The sequence below is a fragment of the Lissotriton helveticus genome, chromosome 3_1, assembly GCF_964261635.1.
Source record: "Lissotriton helveticus chromosome 3_1, aLisHel1.1, whole genome shotgun sequence".
Taxonomy (NCBI): Eukaryota; Metazoa; Chordata; class Amphibia; order Caudata; family Salamandridae; genus Lissotriton; species Lissotriton helveticus.
The window spans coordinates 2,087,259,133-2,087,280,454 of NC_136061.1; the positions used below are offsets into that span (position 1 = coordinate 2,087,259,133).

At 45.3% G+C, this 21,322-nt stretch overlaps 1 protein-coding gene and 1 long non-coding RNA gene across 5 annotated transcripts in view; one reads left to right on the forward strand and one right to left on the reverse strand.

Annotated features, from left to right (window-relative positions):
- LOC144824122 (aminopeptidase Ey-like) overlaps positions 1–21,322 on the reverse strand; it is an 836,887-nt gene that overhangs the window by 512,013 nt on the left and 303,552 nt on the right. The window lies entirely within an intron of this gene.
- LOC144824124 (uncharacterized) lies at positions 46–20,900 on the forward strand. The gene is made up of 2 exons (XR_013608906.1): positions 46–324; positions 18,741–20,900. It is a non-coding gene; the product is annotated as an uncharacterized LOC144824124 (long non-coding RNA).

The following is a 21,322-nucleotide window of genomic DNA, read 5'->3' on the forward strand; positions in this document are numbered from 1 at the left end:
GCTTCTCCGCGTATCCGTGCGCTGCGCTGTGCGGGAAAAGCTCTACCAGCATACGCAAGGAGCATCCACCCTCGTTGTCCCCTGTTGGCGTCTGATCTGAGGAGACGCCACGGTGAGGGCGGCAGCGGATTGCAGGCACCAACTGGAGAGACCGGTTATTAGCCGGAGGTCGCCCATAGCAGGACAGTGATAGTGACCCCTGGACCCCAAACCTGCAAGGAAAGACTCACAGGAGGCTGCCAGGATTGGGAGCACGAGGACTGGAAGAGACAGAGGAAAAGAGGAAAAGGTGGTGGAGGAAGAGAGCGGGCCCACAGGACAGAGGTAAGTGGAGAAAAAAAGCAAAATTATAACTGGGTGAGCTGCAGCAAAGAGTTATTGCCAGAGGGGCTGTAGTGCACCTAGAAGGTGCAGGTAATCTAACAAGTGAAGAAAACTGCCAGGAAAATCTCTGCTCCCTTGGAAGTAAGCAGAGAAGGAGAATTTAAAGATATGGCATTAGGAAAGAATAAACGACGTAAAGTATTAAAGAACTCTAAAGCACCAGGAAATACAAGTTCTGGGGTAGAGGACATAACAGAACTACCCAAAGACGTGGAGAGTGCAATAACGACACCTACCGGAAATAAAACATCTGTATATGGGTCTACTGCATCCTCTAGTACAATTAAACAGAAGGGTCCGATGAGCGCTAAGGCAGCAGGTGTAAAAGGCAGTTCTACAGTCTCAAAATCTATTAAAGACTTCTTTGGTAAATATGTTAAAGAAAAGGAGACACCAGATAGAGAACTAAAGGTGGTGGAGTCCGCAAAGATGACAGAGATCCTGGTATCAGACGCCGATTCCCTGAACCAGACAAACTTCGACATTGCTAAGATCCCGATAGAACCTCGGCTGTCCTCCTCCCCACGGCTGTTTCAGTCAGTATTAATCCAAGACTCGGAGGTGGAGGGGGAGGAAGAAAATGAAAATCAGAGCGATTCACAGCCGGAGAGAGAAGCTGCTGACGAGGAATATGGACTTAATGGGAAAGACAGCTTGGAAAATGCAAATATTGCCCAGACTGAGCTATCAGGTCTACCTGTGAATAGTTTGGAGGTGACGGGTGACGGGTCATCAATGCTCGAGGTTATGCTGATGCTCCAGAAAATTTTGCTAGGAATCCTAGAGGTTTCAGTTGTAAATAATGAAATCCTAAAAACCCAAAGTAATTAGTTTAAGAACATAATTGGGGAATTGATGCAGATTAAAGACCAAATGCCATCCCTTGTAAGAACAGTAGAGAACACAGCTGATGAGGCGGGAGATATGACAAGGGGAAATATTCCTAAAGAGGAGGAGCCCACTGTATATATCTCCCGCTGTCCCATGATTATAAAGAGATATGGTGAAAGGAGGCATTACCCGAAGAGGAGGAAAGGGGAAAAGGTCCAACGGGTCAAACAGGCAGTACAACAACAAGTGACAGGAAAAAGGTACTCCATGACCTAAGACCCAGGGACAAGGCAGTGAGAGTAGAAATAGATAAGTTAACCCTTGTAGACACCGGTGCAAGCACCCTTAGTCCCCAGGAAAAATCATGTTAGGTAAATGCTTGGCTAAGAATGTAAAAGCCCCTATGAGGAAGCACAGGGAGAGAAAAGAGGGGTTAGAACCCATATGGGAAATGGAGATGCCCACTGATGCAGGGCCCAGTAACATATCCCTGGCGAATAATTGTAAGAATGGAGGTAGAGTAGAAAATAATTTGAAGAGAAGTGATAAAAGACCAGAGGAAAGCCAAAAGACTTTACAGGCACCCAGGATTGTAGACACCTGGCTATACCTGGAACCCATGGGTCAGGGAAATGGTGGGAAATGAGGTAAGAAATTAAAACCCCTAAACCGCTCGCAGTTACTGTTCTCATTTGCTAAATGCCCCAGCTTAAAATATGTCAGTACAGATGACCTAAAAGAAGTGGGGTTTTTGGTTAATGCTAAAGGTGAAGAAATAACAAAGGTCCTTCTCCAATCAGCTTTAATAAAAGTTGCAATGGAAAAAGCGGAAGCTGAGATGCTAAGGGAAGGAATCAGATTAGTAAATAGAGAGGATCTGAAAATGGATAACCAAGGGCACCAATTCCTTAGAACCCAGGGTTGGGAGAATGGCAAATAAAAATTATCTCATCTGGACAGAGCAACAAGGAAGGCCTGGAAATTACAATTATTCCCAAAAAGATAGGGTGGGGGGAGAAAGATGTCTTGGTTGGGAACAGGTATAGAGAGCTGGCTTATATAGACCAGGAGGAGGAGGGGAATTTGAGTAACATCGATTAGGAAACTGGGTCGTCGCACAGCCTGCGCATCTTGTCTTGGAATATTAATGGCTACAAAAGAATACAGCCTCAAGAGAGTTATAAAAATTTCCTCGGGAAGACGGATATTATGTGCCTAAAGGAGACATGGCTGTGCGACGAAACCCCCGTTACGGGAGGTTTTGCTAATCATATAAAACCTGCAAGAAAGAATCAAATGGGTAGGGCATCAGGTGGCCAGATGACGTTGGTCTCCACAAGGATAGTGAGAGATATTCTCCACCTCGACTTAACATGTATCTGGGCATTGGGTAGCAGAGTGCTGATCCTAAATACCAACATAGGGGGTGGAGGTTTATGTATTATCAATGTGTACATACAGAAAGGGGAAAAACATGAGTATAAAGCGTTTAAAAAAGGATATAGAGAACTTATATGTACTCTACCCAAGAGATGTGATTTTAATTTTAGGGGATTTTAATCATAGACTAAATCCCCTAAAAACTGATGCCTGGAATAGCAACTTGCTAAAAGCGTATAACATAGAGTCTGCAATGTTCATCAGTACCGAGCTCTCAAATCAAGATGTGGAGCTTGGTCGGCTGCTGGGGGTCATGGGCTTGGTTTGTGTTAATGGTAGGAAAGAAACAGATCGGCCCGCATAGCGCACATTTAAAATAGGACAGCAAATGTGCCCCATAGACTATGTCTTTATTCAGGCTCGGTGTTTCCACTTAATTCAACATTTCGAAATACTCCAAGTAGAGGGCAGTGATCATTTCCCACTATTGATAGAAATGTATGCTAACAACGTTCCGCCGAGACAGAAGGTGTTACATGTAGAGGTTGAATATCCCAAGCGACTTACAACCCGGATAAGTGAAGAACACCTAAATAAACTGAAGGATCTTCAGATAGTAGTTGACTTAGGAAATTTTGCAAAGGGGGAGGAGATATCCTGGTATGAGGATATGATAAGACAACTTGTAGAATGCCTCAGAATAAAAATTAAACGGGGAAGCTTAGCCTGGTAAGGAAATTATCACTACATGTAATTAGTAAACCATGGTTTGATGCAGAATGCCGTAAAGCAAAGGCCGCTATTAGAAAGAGCAAAAGAAGCCTTAGGCGTAGCTATAATGATGCAGCATTTCTAGCAATGAAGAAATTAAGGATAAAATACAAGGCATCTATTAGAGAGAAAAAAAGATCTTGTAAATAAAATTGCTGGAAGAACCTACTAGTGGCAATTGAAGAAAAACATTTCAAAGGCTTCTGGAAACTGAAACAGGAATGTACGGGGAAAACGGCAGGGTCCATGCAATGTTCTGTCCAGGAGGATTAGTGGGTAATCTATCTTGAGGAGATCTACGGCAATTGGCCAAGGAGGGAGGTGATAGTACCATCTAGTTGGCCAGGAGTTAGGGATGAAGTAATGGAGCAGTTCTCTCAAGGCCATATTAAAACCGTGATAGGCAACTTAAATTTAACACGAGCTGCTGGCCCAGACAATCTACCCGCCATTATCATAAAAACAAATATAGATCGGTGGGCGGATTTGTTCTCAAAGACGTTCTCAAGAATACTAAAAACAGGAACGTTACCAGATAGCTGGAAAGGGGCCATCATTAGACCCATACACAAAAAGGTGATGTAAACTCCCCTAAAAATGATCACCTGATAAACCTCTTGGATATTGGGGAAAAAGTTTTCTCTAAAATAATTTTAGGTTTGCTAAAAGATTGGGCTGAAGATAACTGTATAGTACCTCCTGAACAGGGGGGATTTAAAGAAGGGCATTCAATGGTGGATCATTGTTTTGCCCTCTGGGCGGTAGCACGGAAGTCTATAGAGCAAAGGGGTAACCTGTTTTGTTGTTTTGTTGACTTCCACGCGGCATTCGACCTTGTAGGCAGGGAGCAGCTATGGTCTACCTTGGTAGGCTACAAGATACACGCAGACCTGTTAGCCCTTATCCAGGCCTTACATACAGACAACTGGGCCCAGGTAATCCTGGATGAGGAGGGCGGATTATCTGGGAGGATACAGATTGGAAATGGCCTGAGGCAGGGGTGCGTATTAGCCCCGTTGCTCTTCTCTCTGTTTATAGCGGACCTACCTCGGAATCTGAGAGAGGTTAGAGGGGCTAGTCCAAAGCTAGGAGGTAACCACATATCTTGTCTGTTTATGCAGACAATCTGGTGATCATGGACCAGACGGACATAGGCCTGCAGAGGAAACTAACTATGTTCCATGAATACTGCTTAAATAAAAAACTGGTAGTAAATATGGAAAAGACCAAAATACTATGTTTCGGTAAAAGCAAGACCCGGTTCCCTTGGCATCTAGGCACGGAATTACTTTAGAGGGTAATGGAATATAGATACTTGGGAATATGGTTCACCCATCTAGAAGCATTAAAAATTAGGGCAACAGCTTCTATAAAGGGCTTAAAAAGATTTAATAGCTTTTACGGAGACATGTCAGATGGGCCGGTTATAAAGGCCTACCTAGCAATGGTCCCTGCGCAATTTCTATATGGATCAGAGGTTCTCCTCCTAAGTGGGAAAAAAGGTTGGGATAAAGAGGAGGGTATGATCCTGAAAAGCTTGTTCTCGTTGCCAAAATCAGCAATGGTACAAGCAGCAAGACTGGAGCTGGGAGTTACCTCCTGGGCAATTACAACTAGGATGGCTCTAATACGGTTTTGGCAGCGTCTGGAGACAGGGGAGCCCCCAAAAAAATATCACAGTGGTGTAGAGAGGAAATTGCCTCTAGCGAGTTATCTTGGGCAAAAGAAACAAGAGCCTCATTAAAAGAAGCATATGGGAAGCTCGGAATAGAACTAGATACGTAGCTAGGACACGTCAATATAGGCAAAAAAGAACTACGTCATTGGGAGCAGACGTGTCCCATATAAGCGATCAAGAGTATCTCCGGCAAAAATTATCGGTGTCCCATATGATCCAAGTATGGATTTTAGAAGACCATTCCTACCCTTACTTGGACAGGTTGCCGAACCAGCACTTAAGAAGAGAGGCATTAAAATTGAGAATGGGAATAAATCCCTGTTATGTAAATAGCAGGGTTAAAAACCTCATGATAAATAGTAATGGCAACTGTACTTGTACGTTAGGTACCCCCTGTGATATTATTTATATTTTATTAGACTGTAAGATGGTCCTTGATATACGTAAGGAGATTTTAGGCCCGATATTCAAAAAATACAGGACTATGAATAGGAAGCAAGCTGCAGACCTTCTGGTGGGAATGACAAATCTGGATATAGCCTGTGCTTTGGGGAAATACATGAGTAGAGTTAAGGGGTTTCTCCAGAGTACAGAGTTATAGGTGTATGTAACCCACCCTTTATAAAAAAATTTAAAAAAATTAAAATGAGATTGCATTTTAATGTATGTATTGTGTTTACTCATGTTAACTTGTGTGATATTAACAACCTAGGAGGATACTGTTTAATAGCAAAGGGGTCGGGGTTATCTTCCGGGAAATGATTGAGTTGCAATTTTACAAAAGTTTCATATCATGTGTTTTTACAACGTTTTATAAATGTATAGTGTATACTTTTATGGTTGTAACAAACTAAATAAAGTTTTAATGACTGACTGACTGACACAACTGCATAAATTAAAGCACTAGTAAAGCCTATACCAGCAGCAAATAAGCATTGGCAAAGTGAGACCGATTCGCTTTGCCAATGCTTATTGTGCAGAGATTTGACGTTGAAAAGCCTTTGAAATGGATGTACATAGGAACTACACAACCATGTGTGCATCTGCTTACTGTTTGACAAAGCTCTAACAGCAGGTCTTAAGCTTCTGACCATTAGAATATTATTTTATCCACAGGTAGCACTTTTCTCCAAAACACCCTAAAGCAAGAACTATGTCACGAGAATGTTTTGGAAGTATCCACAATATTCTGAAACTAAATTGTAGATTTTCTTTAGTTTTCAGTTTCTTAGGTCTCTGGCAGCCCCTTTGTTACGTCTGGATTTGGACAAGGCTATAGATTTTAGTAAAATTATTTGTATATTATACTTACAAGCCAGCCCTTTTCTTCTACTTGTCTGTTGTTGTGTAATTCAAGTTTCTCTCCTATACTGTCTAGGGTAGGTTATAGGTGAGTCCACTTCAGCCACTGGCTAACTTCACTGTGAGTGATAGCTTTGGGAAAGTGCCCATTTTTTGTGTGGTCACCCCAGTTTCCTTTGACTGATACTGTTCTTTTTGTGAGTCTGTGCATTGGGACACTGCCAAACATGCCCCAGTACTAGTGACCACTAACCATGAAAAAATGGGCTTACTCCTTATTGGTCTGTTTAATTTTACGGCTAAGGCCATAGTATTTGTTGTGCCAAAATACACCAATGGCAGGGAAAGCTACATTTGATTTTTAAACAACAGCACTACTTCCACTTGTGTGACAAGACAAGCATGACTGCATGACTATCACTGCAGCCTGGCTGCTGCCATTTTAAAACGGCAGCCTGTCCTGTTAAAAAGACACTTTTGTACTGGTGAATAATTCCTTTATAAATATTGATAAGACACTCATGTTTAGGCCTTGTAGCCAACAAAGCAGCATGCTTGGTATTTAATACAGGACATTAGACATTTATAATTAACATGTTCTTACAATGACAAGTGTCCACAAGCTATTTTCCCGTAGGAAGGATGGCTAGCTCTTGGAGAAACACTGGGAAGCAATATTAACATTAATTCTGCTCCCTGAGACTAGGCGCCAGATAGAAAATTAAATGGCTATTTATAATATTTATTGAAAGCTTAACTTAATGGCAAGTATAAGTATTCAGGAAAAGGAACTTGTAGAAAGTGACCTTTTTCTTATCTGAAGCTCCTGGCGGATAATTCGCATAGCATCGAACTGCCACCTAGCTGGCAAATAGCCCATATAAGGTGTGCAAACTGCTCCCAGAAAAATTACAAAGACCTGGGTGTGGGGAGGGGTTTTTGTTTCTTCTGGTAAGAAGATGAGTTGGTGGTGCCCAGGAGCTTAATTTAATTCAGAGGGGCCTCCATAGTCACAGGCAGATGTCAGATTACACCTGAATAGGCATTTCCTTTGTCTTCTTAGCCAGGATGACCTCCTACCCAGTGGTGAAGGGCTGCAGGGAAGGGAAGCTGGTCTGGAGTGACCACTGAGGAGGCACTTCTCATTACCCTTACCCTGCCTCTGTCTGGTCACACAGGGTCTGCACAAGTGGAGAAGGGCTTCTCCCTGTTGAATAGTACGTGAGGGGCACTATAGGACTGTTTAAAGGAAGGCAAACAGGAAATGTTGCAAAAGTGGGAAGGGTTATACTAGGAACCTTTACTCTATTAATTCAAGAAAGGCCAGGAGTCAACCCCACCCAAAATTAGGCCAGGCATAAATGGGCTGCCCAAGGACCCCTTCTTCAGATCACTCTTGACCTGTGTGAGAACAGAAGAAGGATTGGACCTGCTGTTTGAGACCTGTGATGAGAACCGAAGGGTTAGACCTGCTCCAACTTGTACTCAGGACAAAGAAGCAGACTCCAAGGGTCAGTTGACCAGCCTCCTTTGTAAGCCACAGGGCCACAACAAGCTGCAAGAGGTCTTTTCTGAAGTGCCTATTTGGCCAGTAATAACTGGGCCTGACCTGGACCCTCCTGGTAGCCTCTGCTGACAGGAGTCTTGACCCCAAAGTGTTCCTCTTGAGGTTATGTGACCCTGGGCTGTATCTAACTGGATGACTACCACTTCTGAAAATCTGGGACTTGGATACATTTTGGAAATCAAGACCATGGGAGGACTGGTACAAACCAGTCAAGGTGATCACCCCAAGGCACATTACAGCTAGGCGGAAAAAACAGAATTCCTCAGTTCCGAGCTTCTCCACAGCAGCAAATCAGTTTCAGAAGGACCTCACTGAGAAGATATGAGGCCTCATGAAACCCTTCTCAGTCACAGCTGTGGCATTATCCAACTGGAGGACTACAAGCTCTGAAAAAGTAACTAAGTCCAAATGACATAAGTATTCATCTAGTGAGAGGAGTTCCCTGAATGTTAAATTTGAATTTCTCCCATTCAGAGCCTTCTCCAGCCAAAACTATTGACTTCACCGGGACCTTGAACATTGCTTAACTAAGGTCATAGAGCCCAAGGTAAAACTTCTGATGGATTGAACATGGTTAGTGTGTGCGACAAGCACTCAATCACAGTCAGCCTGAAATTTTGCCTAGATCCCAGTCTACCAAGACAATTGACTGCCAGTGGTGCTAGGCACTGTTCTGTGTTATTTTTACTTAAATCTTTACAAAATGGTATCTCTGGTTACTCTTATTGGATTTTTATTATTTTAGTGTTTTCATTTTTCTCATTAAAGTATCCTCTATTTTAATAAATTGAACTGAGAGGTTTATAGTGTTGTTTTTTTTTATTTTTAACTGTTTTGTTATTACTAAATGCTTTACACATATTCTCTAATTTGAGCCTGTCTGCTCTGTGCCATTGCTACAAGGATTTACCTCAAGCTTAAATTAATGAAACCTTTAGGTGAACTAACAAGATAGTGCCTTTATTACTTGTGGTGGACCTCAGTTCCTTCTCAAGTAGTAAACTGTCTGCTCTGTGCCATTGCTACAAGGATTTACATTAAGCTTAAATTAATGTAACCTTTAGCTGAACTAACAAGATAGTACCTTTATTGCTTGTGGTGGACCTCAGTTCCTTCTTAAGTAGTAAACCACTTTCTTACAGTAGCATTCTGCTCTTTCTCAAGAGGTACACCCACACACAATCAATGACAACACAAACAAGACTGGCAACCAATGCCATACCTATTGTCTTTGCCAATTCTAGTGTGGTACCCTATGTGTAGTAACCTGCATCGTGGGTAATGTAGAATGACTCAGATGATGCATTACAGCTCTAAACCATGGATAGAAGACTTCATCTTGCTTTCGTGTTTTTGTATTTTGAAAATACTTACATTGAGAAAAACAAGTTGTTTTCAATTAAGTGCTTAAACATGTCACATAAGAAAATCCTGCACTAACTAAAGCTTCCTTTCATCTGTAATCTCTTTAAGAATGACAACCACAGATGTCAGGTCAGCAGCACTAATTCTATAAACATAAAGTATAAGAACTCTGACCAGCCATTTATCAAAGTGATTAGTAGGGAAATATCGCCAATAACTAGTTACTCAAGCCCGCTGAATGGCTGCTTCAGAAATATGAGAACCACAGTTGTTCAAAAACACATGTAAGACAATCCTTGCCAATACCAATATGTCTGGCATTAACTGCCAGCCTTTTCTCTTTGTTAATGCTTGGTTAGCTCTCATGTTGCTTTGTAAACCTCTTTTGTTGGAGGAGCTATTTGTCACTCACACGTTAAAACAATATCAACAGCAACATGCAAAAGCAAAAAACTATTTTCTGATCTGAAAAAGCACACATTGCCATTGTATTACCTGGGACTGAATGAAACTATTTTGTGTTCTGATGTGCTCCTTGTGAAAGAGCAAAGTGAGATCACTCACAATGAAGTTAGTGGACGCTTCGCCCCATGTTGTTAGACTTGGGTGGAAAATGTCATTCCACCAGCAGAATTGGTGGAATTTGGAGACTCCAAATTAATTTTGTAATGTGGAGTTCAAGCCAAGTTCTGTCAATTGCCACAGGCGGAATTTCTTCCCCCATGAGGCTTCAGAAATGCAAGCACGAGCAAGATTCGGTGTCCCCTAGCAAAATGCCCATCACCTAGGTGGTCTTTCAGTGAGATTTTCTAATGCAGGCAGTGGTGAGTGGTTTGTGATGCGATTGAGTTCAGAAGGCTGCTTCACGAGTAGATTTTCTACTCGAGCGGCAGCAAAATCAACTTGAATGGTGGTCTGCCCTAAATTCGTTGTGCTGAGTAAGGGAGATGGTACAAGTGTCCAGCTTGCACAGAGACACACTGGCCCTTTACGGTTAGTTTCTGTCAATGTTTCTGTAGTTCCGTGGTGGCCAGCATCCTTTAAACACTGCAACTGTGCATTTGTTAAATGCAAGATATCTGTGGACTGAGGACAACCAGCAGTTCATATTCTGTGGTGTGCAATCCATATCACTAAAACCAAACTTCCACGCATTCATACACATCCAGGGTAACTGCAAGTGTTTGAAAATAGATGCAAACTTACTTATATTTTCATTTAGTTATTCAATGCTTTTTAGCAATCAGTATGACATCACGTTTTAGAGACACTAGAGGATTTAATTTTTATTCAGCTAGGGGTGGCCTTTAATCTTCTCTGCACATGCACCACTTTCCGTAAGGAAGTATGGGCTACGAAGTGCAAACAAATTAACCTATTTGCAAGTAAGCCATTCAAAGGCATAGCTAGACCTACTGCCACCCAGGCAGGTAAGAGGGGGGTGGGCTTGGCAGCCGACGGCTGACTTGTTCCAGGGAGTCCGGCGCCCGATGGACAACTTGTTCTCAGGGGGGGATGGTGGTAGTCGACAGACACTTCTTGCTCATCTCTGCGGCCCCCAAAAACAGTGCACTGCAGCACTTTGCTAAAAATAGATTGGTAGTAGTGGTTCCTGGTTAGGAGAATTACCCCACAATCAATAGTTGAAAAGTGTCAGAGTGCACAGTAATATTGTGTGAGTCAATTGTTTTAGCTGATTGTAGTTCCTTTTGGGGTGCTTACTTGGCTCAATTGCGCCTACTACCTAAAGATGCTATTAACACATAAGTAAATTAATGTGTATACAACCTTGAAAACATAGAGCCCTACTGAGAGCACCCTTTAATATTCACAATCACCCAGTGTACTGGATAAGTAAAGACATTCCAAATACCTAATGCCAGTTATATATCACTTAACAAATAGTATCAATCGATGAAATCAAAAAGCGTCTTCCTCTGAAATATACAACAGTCCAATACTTCAACTTGGCGATTTTATTCTTGACTCCACAGACCCAAGCAATTACCGGCCCATTTCGAGGCTCCCTTTCGCTGCCCAATTGGCTGAGAAGATCATGAACCAATACATTTCAAAATATATAAAAGATAACTCATTATTAGATGATACGCAACACGGATTTAGGAAATACCATAGCACTGAATGAGCACTAATAGTGACAACGGAAGACATATGTGAAATTCTAGATGGAGGGGGGGGACGGCAGCATTGGTGCTGCTAGACCTCTCGGCAGCCTTTGATACAGTCGGCCATGAGATCGCGGTCTACTGGCTCCAGGATCTGGGGCTAAAAGGTACGGCTATGGATCTCCTAAAATAATTTTTAACAAACCGACAGCAAAACTTGGCTACAGGCAGCTGTGTCTCCAGGCTATTTATCTGCCATGCGGATCACAGGGATCACAGGGATCAGCATTGAGCCCTACATTTTTTAATCTATATGTCATGCCACTGGCATTGATTATCAAAAACGCAGGCTTTACCCTGGCCTCATATGCTGATGACACTCAAATTGTGGTGTCTCTAACTAACTGGGAATAGAACGCTAATGGGCATTTAGCTCAGGCATGAAGAAGGTGAGCAACTGGATGGATTGTAATTGTCTGAAGTTGAATGCCTCAAAAACCGAGGTTTTCATCTTCGGCAACAAGCCCTCTCTCTGGACACCTGACTGGTGGCCGCTGGAGCTAGACACATTGCCCACACCCTCGGCTAAGGTAACAAAACTCGGTTTATCAAGAGATTTAGATGGTATGTACCGACAATAACATTGTGCTCAGGCTGTACCAGGAATATGGTGGTCTCCACATTTAAAAAGCCCACATAGTTGAAGCATTTATAGGACAACAGCAATGCTTTGGAATGACCTGCCACTTTCCATAAAAACAGCCACCTCTCTTCTCAGTTTCAGGAAGACACTAAAGACGTGGCTTTTCACTCATGATAGGTAAAGCCTTCTCGCTCTGGTCACTACAGTGTTCTGCTCAGCTGCTCTTTTTTTATTAGAAAACAACAGTGCCAAGACGCCTCTGGGCATAAGCTGAGCTTTATAAATTAAGTATACATTTCATTCTTTTTACATCCAGCACAGAATCTGCCAATGTGCCAACACATGTTTTTTCTACTCATAGACTTTTTCAAGGTTGGAATAATAGATATCAAAACATTGTTTGTTGTTTTGTACATGTCAATTGTCTTACTTTATTATAATAGCATAAAATCTATCACGGTGGCCACATAGTGGTCTGCACAATTTTATCAATCAGAGAATGTCCAAATGGTAGAAAAGATCCGAAACCAAATTGCTCCAACTAGTGACATCACTAACTGAAGAAGTACTATCAAAGAAAAGGACAGAAATATTCTCCAAAGTCATTGATGATAGTCACCCAGTGCGCTAGAAAAAAAACAGAAACTGTGTGAAAAAAGTCCCTTAACCAAAGTAAAGATTATGCCTAATAGATTACAGGCCTATCAACCCACCGGTCTGGCCACATTGGCGAATTATGCAATACACTATGAATTTGGTGTTACAAGTCATGAAGTGGCAAATCTTGCGTGTTTGATCCGTATTATAGCTGAAACTGGTGGTCTTGTTAACAGCAAACTGACAAACATTGCTTGTAGTGCCACGAAATACCCCCCACCGAGCCCCACCACCCCACCACTGTTACCTGGATGGATAGCTGCTGCCCTTACCACTTCACCATGCCTCTCCCCTGAATGGATTTATGACAGGCATGTCTGCAAGGCTTGCATATCGATTCATTTGTAAAAGGCAATTGATGCCTTTTTTGCTGCTAGCCATGCCATGACCTGATTTAAACTACAGCATAATAGAGTCCGGACGCACTTGCCGTCGTCTCTAAAAGGCTTGGAGGAAATCCAAAATCCCCAGACGCCCACAACAACTTCAGACCCGCCACCAACGCCCACCACCAACTCATCAGAAAAACAAGGAAAAAAGCGATAGAAGACAGAATCTCCACTCATGCACACAACAGCAAAGAACTCTTCAACATCATCAAGGAGTTCGCCCAACCCACCAGCGAGTCTACCGACATCCCTCCTTCAAAAGACCTCTGCAACAAACTCAGCACCTTTTTCCACCACAAAATCAAGAGCATCTACGACAACTTCGATGAAGACAACCAACACACAGAACCCTCAAAAACCACCCGACACCCTGAAGCCAGCGATCGATAACTGGACAGCCTTCACCTCCAAAGACATACTGAAGACGATGAAGTCAACCCACTCCGGGGCCTCCATTGACCCCTGCCCCCACCACAGTTTCAAAAGAGCCCCGACACCATCGCACCCATGCTCTGCCACACCATCAACCACTCCCTGGCAACCGGCTCGTTCCCTGATGACTGGAAACAAGCTGAGATCAACCCCCTCCTGAAGAAACCCTCGCTGGACCCCACCGACCTCAAAAACTACAGACCCATCTCTCTGCTCCCGTTCCCAGTGAAAGTCATTGAGAAAGCCATCAACAGCCAACATTCATCGAAGAGGAAAACATCCTCGACGCCTCCCAATCCGGCTTCAGAAAAAACCACAGTACGGAAAAAGCCCTCCTCGCCACAACAGACAACATCCGTACCTTACTGGACAAAGGAGAAACAGCAGCCCTCATCCTCCTCAACCTCTCTGCTGCGTTCGACACAGTCTCTCAACGCACCCCAATAAGCAGCCACCACGATGCAGGGATCCAAGACAAGGCCCTCGACTAAATCCACTCCTTCCTCTCGGCAGAAAGCAGAGGGTCAGACTCAGGCCCTTTCCTCTCTGACCCTACACCTAACACCGGCAGAGTCCCCCAGGGATCCTTCCTCAGCCCTACGCTCTTCAACGACTACATGGCTCTGCTCGCCCCCATCGTCAGAACCTACAGACTCAACATTGTGTCATACGCAATGTGACACCCAACTCATCCTCTCCCTATCCAACTAACCCAACACCGCCAGACACAACTTTCGAGAAGGCATAGAAGCCGTCGCCAAATGGATGAAAAACAGCTGCTTACAACTAAACACCAACAAAACGTATGTACTCATCATGGGCCTAAACCCCGATGCATGGAAAGACACCTGGTGGCCCCCTGCCCTCGGAAGCCCACCCACCCCCACGGACCACGCACGCAACCTGGGAATCCTCCTGGACTCAGAGCTCAAAATGGACCGCCAGTTCAACTCTGTCTTGTCCTCATGCTTCCCCACCCTCCGCCTCCTACGTGAGACCTTCAAAGGGATCCCCTTCGAACAGAGAAAGACTGTCACTCAGTCTCCTGGTCACCAGCAGGCTCGACAACGGCAACGCACTCTATGCCGGAATAAACAAAAACCTCACCCGCAAGCTACAGAACATCCAACCCGCTGCCGCAAGACTGGTCCTCAACCTGCCAAGACACTGCCACATCTCCCAGCACCTGCGCACACTCCACTGGCTCCCCATCAAAGCTAGAGTCACCTTCAAGATACTAAACCACGCTCATAAGGCCCTCCACAACACCAGACCAGCATACCTGAACAGCCGACTCAAATTCCACACACCCCAAAGGACCCTACGATCAGCGCAGCTCTCCTAGGCCGTGGTCCCCCACACTAGAAAAACCAGCTCGGTAGGCTGCTCCTTCTCCTTCCGCGTGGCCAGAGCCTGGAACGACCTTCCGCTCCACCTCAGACAGATAACATTGCTCTCCATCTTCGCAAAACTTCAAAACCTGCCTCTTCCACAGACTCCCTCCTTGATGAACTGGAACTTACGACCCCCCCAACTCCCCAGCGCCTTGAGACCCTTACAGGTGAGTAGTCAAGCTTAACAAACACCTGATTGATTGATTGATTGTGTTCTTTTTTTCCCGATGCTTCCTTGCTCGCTGTTGTTGCAAGTGGCTGGCAGCCATTTTGTGAATACAGCCACAGTGCCTTTGCCATAGGCTTGCATGTGTTCTTTGTTCTTTGTTCCCTATGCCTCTTACTTGCTGTTGTTGTCTGGACACATGGCTTGCACCCATTTTGTGCATCTAGCTAGTGTGCCTTTTCCATTGGCTTGCATGTGTTCTTTGCTTCTCATGCATCCTTGCTTGCTGCTGTTGTTTGACCATTTAGCACTGGTTAGCAGCCATTTTGGTCATCCAGCCAGTGTGCCTTTGCCATAGGCATTGCAGGAATGTTTGTGATATCTGTTTAATAATTTGCTTGATGATCATCGTAGTATACATATTAGGAACATGATTTTGATGAACAGTGCTGATATATTACATGCTTTTTGTGCATTAAAAATGTATTTCTAATCTTTTTTTAATGAACAAATTTGAAAATGATCATTAGTTTTTTTTTTTCATTTTGCCTCAGTCGATCCATCCATGTATCCACCATAGATGCACAGCCATGCGACAGCATTCAGTCTTTTTAGGTATAATTCCATTTTGTTAGAAATGGGGATTTCCGGTTGGCTGAGGCTTGCGCCAAAGCCAGGCAGAAACCACCATTCTACGTCAAGGCAAGGAAGTCACCCGCCAAAGATAACCCCTGCTCACCCCCTTGGTAGCTTGGCACGAGCAGTCAGGCTTATCCCGGAGGCGATGTGTAAAGCGTTTGCGCGCACACCCAGCAAAAACACCCAAGGCCCACCACAAAGGAAACTCCACACAAGGTTATATATAAAAATAGCCTCTGTACTGTACCAAACACATTAGATAATGAACACACACTTTACAATGTGCCACTGGCACGGGCGGAATTTACAGGGGATTATATACATGGGACAGGGCCACATGGACCACCGTCAGGAATAAGCACTTTTAGAACTAGCACTTCATAGAAATAACACTTTGTAGGAATAGCACTTAGCACATAGCACATATAATAACTGTAGCACCAAATAGCAAATGTAGCACACAACCAGTAACCACTGGTAAATGTAAGGACACACTACGCAACCCTAACCACCTTAGGCATACATCACGCCGGGAGCCATGAACTCACTAACAGAACCTACATTAGGAAAAACAACCTCCTAGGCATGAAAACACAATCAGAGGTATAGGGAAAAAGCCATTACACATGATGCAGAAATCACAGTAGCCAAGTATCACATTTGCGCAAAAATCACATAAGGCATAAACACGTACCCCACGCAAGGGCACAACACATGAAACTGTTCCCCAGGCCAACCTGGCCTCTTAGGGGCTGAAACGCCCTGTGTCCAGCAAAGTCAGGGCAGGCTGCACAGGCAGCAAAAGAAGATTGTGCAAGGCTTAAACGATGCAGCTGCCCACTAAGTGCTGGGCAGCTGGGGAAACTGAGTCTGGCCCCAGCGTGCCTCCTGGCTCTTCTTCTGGGCTCTAATTAGCAAATGCCCCCTTCAGCGCTGGGGCCTTATGGGCTTGAAAGAACTGTGTGCCTGGGAGCCTCGTGGGCTCTGAAGAAACAAATGGGGCCTCAGGGGCCTCGTGGCTCGAAAGAAAATGCTGCCACTGTGGGGGGAGCGGCCCGCTGCCAGCCGGGGCCGCTCTACCTCCCGAAATGACCCCCAAATGTAGGGATTAACGTTGGAGCCTCTCGGGCTTGAAAATACAAATTGCCCCCGTCACTGGAGTCCCACTCGGGGGACTCGAGATACAACTGTGCCTCCTTCAGGCACTCAGAATCACACCCAGAGCTTCCCCCCCTGGCCCGTCGATACTCACTGGGCTCGGTTGCGGGGAGGGTCCGACGTCGCTGCCAGCTTCCTTCTGGGGGTGGCGGTGGTGCGGGGTTCTCTGCTTCTGCCGCCGGTCCCAAGGGGCTCTCCCTCACTCACAGGAGCCCCGGGGAGAGATGCGGACGTCCAGCCGGTGGTGCAGGAGGCGCGGGGTAGGCTCTCATCTGCTTCCTGCCGTTTCTCTAGCGCTTCCGGGTCAGGTCCCGCCTCAGTCACGACGAGGGTTGCCTGACTTCTGGGATTTCCCGGATCGCGGCAGCGTTACTTGTCGATCCCGGGCCGCTGTGGTGATTTCGAGGGGTAGGCTCCCTCTTTCAAGACTATAATAAACGCGGGGTAGGCACCCGTAATATAAATAATAAAACGGGGTGGCACCCATGAGAGTACCAAATCAGCACCAAGTCCCTGGCGGGATGGGCACCCGTCAGGGGCACAAGATGGCACCAAGGCAGGGGGATCCCTCCACCGGGGACTCCCTCTGCGGGACGGTCGCAGCACCGTGCTGCAATTTAAAAGCAGAAGCGCTCCCTGGAAAGTAAAACACAGCGCTTCCCAGGCGCTGTAAGGAGGAAAACAGTGCTCCAAGGCACTACAGGGCAAAGTCCTTCAGGAGGTGGGGGGGCAAAGGCTGGGCCCAGGGGCCAGCTCACAGGGCCCTCCAGGCAGGGAGGCAGTCCCCAGTAGCAGTTCCTCCTGGCGCCCAGCGGCAGCAGGCCCCCCTCAAGGTAGGATCAGGAAGCGAACATTTTGCAAGGGGTCACAGTCCCTTTTTATACACATAAATCCTTTGTCTTGTGGCACAGGGTTAGGGAAAAACCAGATGCAACTGGTTTTGGAACTCTCTGTTATGCTCAGTCCCTCTCCCCATTCAGAGGACAGGCTAGGGTCATTAGTCGCACCACAGGGGGCGGAGCCAGCATTGTGTAGGGAAAGCCCAGCCCTATTCAGGTCCCAGGTGCACCCTTCCCTCACATCAATATGCAGGTCTCTCCACTCACCACCGGGGCAGACCCATCCTGACTTCCTGGAGCCAGGCGCACCAGCCAGCTCCAGCCAATCACCAGCTAGACAGTCACTTCACCTTTATTACACAGACAGGCCAACTTCTAGAAGTCCACACTAGACACATTAATGCCGCACACATCATCGAGCCGCATTTACTCTCACGAGTTCGCACATACCAAACTGGAGCCTGCACTCCCCACACATCAGGAACTACCATGGACACACACATTCCCCATGCATTCCTATGGGAGGGCAGGCCAATCTCACACACGCACTGAGAGAGCGCACGCACGCACTTTACACTGGGGCACAGTGAAAGTGCACAGAAGCCAAAAATAACTAACACCAAGTCACATATAAAAGCAAAAAGTTCAGGGGTGAACCTGCCAGAAGGGCCAAGTCCAACACTTTTCTTCTTAGATACCCTGGCTGCTGTGCACTGCAAAAACATCATTAAAATTATTTTTTAAATTGTTATTCTATTTCCTCTGGACCACATCCCCTACCATTGGCGCACACTAACCTCCATTTTTTAAAAGAATATTATTCCATTTACCCATGCAGTTCCCTGAGTGCAACAGGCTTCTCCTTCAAAATATATAGAGATAATGGAAAGAGCTCTATCTGCATTTTGTGTGCTATCCTGATGGGGAATTACATTTTATATATGGTTTGACTTTGTCTGTACTAAAACTGCAACAATGCCACATTTCGCTAAATGGTTTTCTTGCTTGTTCACTTTTAGGTGCACAAGGGAAGAAGAGACATCACCTGCAGTACTGCCAATCAGAAGGTCTATACAGTGAGGACACATGTCAGTGTTCGAATCTCTTCAGCTTGTGCAGCTTAGTGCCAATGCCAACTTAGAGGTTAAAGATGGCCCGAAAGAAAGTGGTCAGTGAGAAGAAGCAGTTTTCCACCAATGGCTTGATGATCAAAACCTTTTTGGACAATGTTGTGTGCCTACCGCACTGGCCTCTGGAGAGCAAGCTGGGAGCAGCACTCCTGCATCAACAGCACCACCCCAACCTTAGCCGAAGACTATGTATGTGAGGGTGGTCAAGTATCCTGCTGAGCAAGAACCTCCTCTTTTGGAATCATTGGCTTCCAGACATTCAGCAAGGAAAAGAAAGTATACTACTCCACCATCTTCTTCAAGCACAATTTCTGATGATAATGATAGGGACGTGGTGTGGAGCCCGCCAGAGTCTGAGAGGCACCAGGACAGCAAGGGAAAATAAAAGTTTCTAAAAGCCTTAGAATTATGGAAGGGGATGATGAGGAGGATGATGATAATGAAATAGTCATTGTGGAAGGTGACACAGAGGAGTGTCATGGGCACCCAGGTCCTGGCTAGTATGACCCACGTATTAAAGCAGGACCTCCTACCCATGTGTCTCCATTGAGCTGCTCACTCCCGGCATTGGCGCAGTAGACATCACACCAAGGTCCTGGGTAAATCCCTTTTGATAATGGATGGGGGATATAGAGGATTCAGTGGAGTACCGGGATTAACTGCACATGGGAGTGGTATGGCTTGCTTGTGTGATGTGACTGATTAATATGATTGTGCCTACCTCAGTATACGGCATGGCAGTGTTGCATACTCTGTACTAAAGTACTGTAAACACAAGCATGGCAACGCAGCATTATGGCAGCAGGAATAACATTGTGTACTGCAAACCTCTCACAGGCACCCCAACCGCGAGTATGGCTGAGGTGCCGTTATGATGTAATAATGTTGTGGGAGGTGCAAGAGACTAAAGGAATTCATGTCCCATCATGCCCAGGTTTGCGTCAATGTGCAAGCCCAGCGTCTGCCTCAGGAGGGTATATAAGCCACTCCCAATGACCACGCCCTTGCTAGGCAATCCACCTATTGGAAGAAGACAGTTTCAATCTGCCGTCCAGATCTGAGCTTCTTCCGGAAGCAAGCCATGACTGGACTCTGCTGTCGAAGGACACCTTCCTGTTCCAGAGCTCTTGTCATCCCGTATCTGATCCTGTGCCTTCGACAGCGGCCCTGAACCCCGGGTGGTTCCCCTACAAGCTAAGTCAGCGTCGCCGAGGTCTTGCGCGGATGCGTGACTATCTGTAATAATTTGTGCTAAGCATTTCAGTCCGAAGAGATCGACACATTGTTAATAGGTGCTATTTATCTCGGAGTCACTATAGTGCTAGTGCATATATTATCTCTAGAAGTACTTACACAAGATACGCTTAACTGCATGTGGCTCAGCTCTTGAAAAGCATAGCAGAACTTTCAAAATATATGGACACATGTTCTACTGAGTTTCCTGTGACTATAAGTTCTCAGACACTCAGCCTGCACCATAGAAGTAAATGTCTATACAGCCTCAGTTTGATCAGGGTGAGTGTGACCCTGACCCTTAATTCCTGTATGCTTGTGTGGAAATTGGCAAAAATCGCTGTTAGCATGAGCTGAAGCTGAAGTCATTTTGTTTTGGCATCCATTTTAGTTAGCCATGTGTTAGCTATGTGCTTCTTCTGTCTTCACTGTTGCCTGCCCTTGTATTTCGCATGAGTCATCAATTATAATTAACTTCTTCAGTACTAAGCCAGAGCCTTGCGCATGCTCAGAAAGGCCTGTGGCTGCCAGAATGCACCTGTCTTAGTTTGTAAATGTCAGGCTGTTTTAACTGATGCAAACAATGTCTCCCCTCCCACTTTGCTGACCAAGACATATTTGTATGCCCATGTTAGTCAATAACTATTCTTGTATGTGCCAGTACCTCCCCTTGGTCTTATGCTGACAATGCAACTAATGCATATAAAATACCCCTGGTTTCTGTACTTCTTGTACTGCCTCATACATTGCCTTAGGGTTCTGTATCGATGTAGTCCCAGCTCATGAGTGATAATAAAATATATGTTTGACATTACAGCTTCCATGCCAATCTCAATTTTGTCAGTCCAAGGACTTGAGGACAAAGAAGGGAGAACCCCTGCACCGGTGGGCCCCTGAAAAGGCTCACTCCCACACTTGGAGGCAGAGCATTTGAGGGGGAGGAGCGTGCTGATAAACTCTTTGTCCTTCTCCCCTTAAAGAAAGTGGATGTTCCCTGGGTCCAGTACCTACCCACATCAGCACCAGGACAAGTAGTCGATGAGGGAGGTCCACTACAAGCGCAGGTTGTCTTTATTATTCTGTCCCAACCCCAAATCCCCTTCACATGCTTCTCGGGGAGCAGCTCACTGTTCTCCGTGGAGAAAGGCATTGGGAGTGGTAGGACTGTCTTGTGCATTGCTCCTGCTTAGCCTAGATCTATCAGGTTAGTGCATGTGTGTGGGTTGCAAGCAAATGAG